Below are 2,708 nucleotides of genomic sequence, written 5' to 3' on the forward strand. Positions count from 1 at the left end.
CCGGCTGCCATAGTAACATGGAGGCGCGCAAGGATTGGACGCATGCGTAGTTGTCTATCTATGGTCGTGACGCTACGATTAGGATAGAGAAAAAGTGTGCCCTTCTAATTAAGCAAGCCAGGCAAATCCCAGCCCTCCAGAAGCACAGGCAGGTATATGTGAGCTCGAAGAAAGCCTGATCTACATAGAGAATTTGAAGTCAGTCTATACAGTGAGACTCTCATAATAATAATAATAAGCCAAAACTTAGCTTATAAGCAGCTGGGCGGTGGTACATGCCTTTAGCCCTAGTAGAGGCAGGCAGATCTATGAGTTTGAGGCCTGGTCCAGGACAGCCAAGGCTACACAGAAAAACCCCATATCGAAAAGCAAAAAAAAAAAAAAAAAGTGAAAAATGTAACTGAATCATCAAATTAGAGCTAATATCTATACCACTGGAACGTTAAAACAGCTTTTGTGCGGTGATCATAAAAGTTGAAAGCTTTTCTCTTGTTTATTTGAGACGGGGTCTCATGTAGCCTAGGGTGCCTTCAAACTCACCATGGACTTCTCATTCCTTTGCCTCTACTTTCAGTACTGAGATAACAGGCAGGTACCATCATACCAGGTTTTATGCTGTGCCAGGGACTGATCCTAGGGACTGATGCATGCTGAACAAGCACTCTACCAACTGAGCCATATAGCAGCCTAAAAGCTGTAAGTTCTCTTCTTGACTCTTACAACAATCCTATGTTGTGGGTATCTGTATTAGGTAATACTGTCTCAGTCCCTTCTTGTAGTGGGAAAATTTGAGGCTTTTGGTAAGATGACCTATCTGATCCAGGGTTCCAATCCATGCTTTCCCCTCTACTATTCTTCTTTTCTTCAAACTACTGTGGCTTCCTCTGTGTGAGCTACTAAGCACCTTTGGTTAAAATGGGCTGGAGAGATGGTTTAGTGGTTAAGAGCACTTACTGCTTTTCCAGAGGACCCAGGTTCAGTTCCCAGCACCTATGAGGTGGCTTACAGCTGTCCATAAGTCCAGTTCCAGGGGATGGGCTCCAATGCCCTCCTCTGACCTCTCGGGCACCGGGTGTATACACATGGTAGACATGCATATCATGTGCAGGCAAAACACTTATATACATTAAAAAAGTAAATCTTTAAAAAAAATGCACAATTTGCCAGCTGTAGTAACAAATGCCTGTAATTCCAGCATTTGTAATGCTGAGGCAGGAGGATCACAGGTTTGGGTTACATAGTGAAGCAATCTGGAAAAACTGTAAGCAGACACACCTGGTCAGGCTTGTCTGAGCAGCCGGAAGTCTGCGCTGTCTGCTGTGGTACTAACAGTGTCCACTGCTGGTAGGTAAAGCCTTGACATTCAGAGTTCAGATTGGTTATCAGTGCGTCTTGCTCAATGATGAACTCAGGGCTTTGTGGAAGTGGGTGTTTTTGCATTTAGTGCTGAAGATGGTTCAATGAACTCACATATACTGTATATATGTGGGGCATAGACTTTCCTGTAGGCCAAAACCCATATGAGTACAATAAAATCAAGCATTTTACAGAAAGAATTCTTTCTTTCTAAAAAATTTTATAAATTTTATGTGCATTGGTGTTTTGCCTGCATGTGTGTCTGTGAAGGTGTCAGATCCTCTGGAATTGGAGCTATAGACAGTTGTTGTGAGCTGCCATGTGGGTGCTGGAATTCGAACCCAGGTCCTCTGGAAGAGCAACCAGTAACGACTGAGCCTCTAAAAAGAATCCTGATTTTTCATATGTCTGCATAATAGACATCATTACTGTACCACATTAAAATCCATAAGCCGGGCGTGGTGGCGCACGCCTTTAATCCCAGCACTCGGGAGGCAGAGGCAGGCGGATTTCTGAGTTCGAGGCCAGCCTGGTCTACAAAAGTGAGTTCCAGGACAGCCAGAGCTATACAGAGAAACCCTGTCTCAAAAAAACCAAAAAAAAAAAAAAATAAAAAAAAAATAAAAATAAAAATAAAAAATAAAAAAATAAAATCCATGGACATGGAGCAGGAGAGACAGCTATTGGTTAAGAACACTTGTTTGGGGCTGGAGAGATGGTTCAGCAGGTAAGAGCACTGACTGCTCTTCCGAAGCTCCTGAGTTCAAATCCCAGCAACCACATGGTGGCTCACAACCATCCGTAATGAGATCTGATGCCCTCTTCTGGTGCGTCTGAAGACAGCTACAGTGTACTTAATTATAATAATAAATAAATCTAAGAAGAAGAAAAACAAGAACACATGTTTGCCCCTGCAAAGGGGACCCAGCACCCACATGGTAGCTCACAACCATCCATAACTCCAGTTCCATGGGATCCAGCAACCTCTTCCGACTTCTGCAGGCATCAGACAAGACATAGGGACATAAACACATGTGCAGGCAAAATACTCATACACATAACGAAATCTTGAAAAAGTTTTTATAAAGGAGCTCTGGACACTCAAAGCATCATTATACACACCTTTAGTGGGGCACTCAGGCATCAGAGGCAAACGGATCTCTGAGTTCCAGGCCAGTTAGGGCTACATAGCTCTCATAATCAGTAGACGACATAGTGAGGACCTGGCCCTGTCCGAAAGTGCCCTTGACAGTTAATGGTTGTTGGGGGCCAGGAGGACTTTATGCCTTAGTGTCAGTCACCCCCACCCATGCTTAGGTCAGCAACCCTAATTGAATTCAGTGGGGCACAAA

Source organism: Mus caroli, unplaced genomic scaffold (assembly GCF_978045245.1).
Source record: "Mus caroli unplaced genomic scaffold, Mus_caroli_1 scaffold_2, whole genome shotgun sequence".
In the NCBI taxonomy this organism is placed as follows: Eukaryota; Metazoa; Chordata; class Mammalia; order Rodentia; family Muridae; genus Mus; species Mus caroli.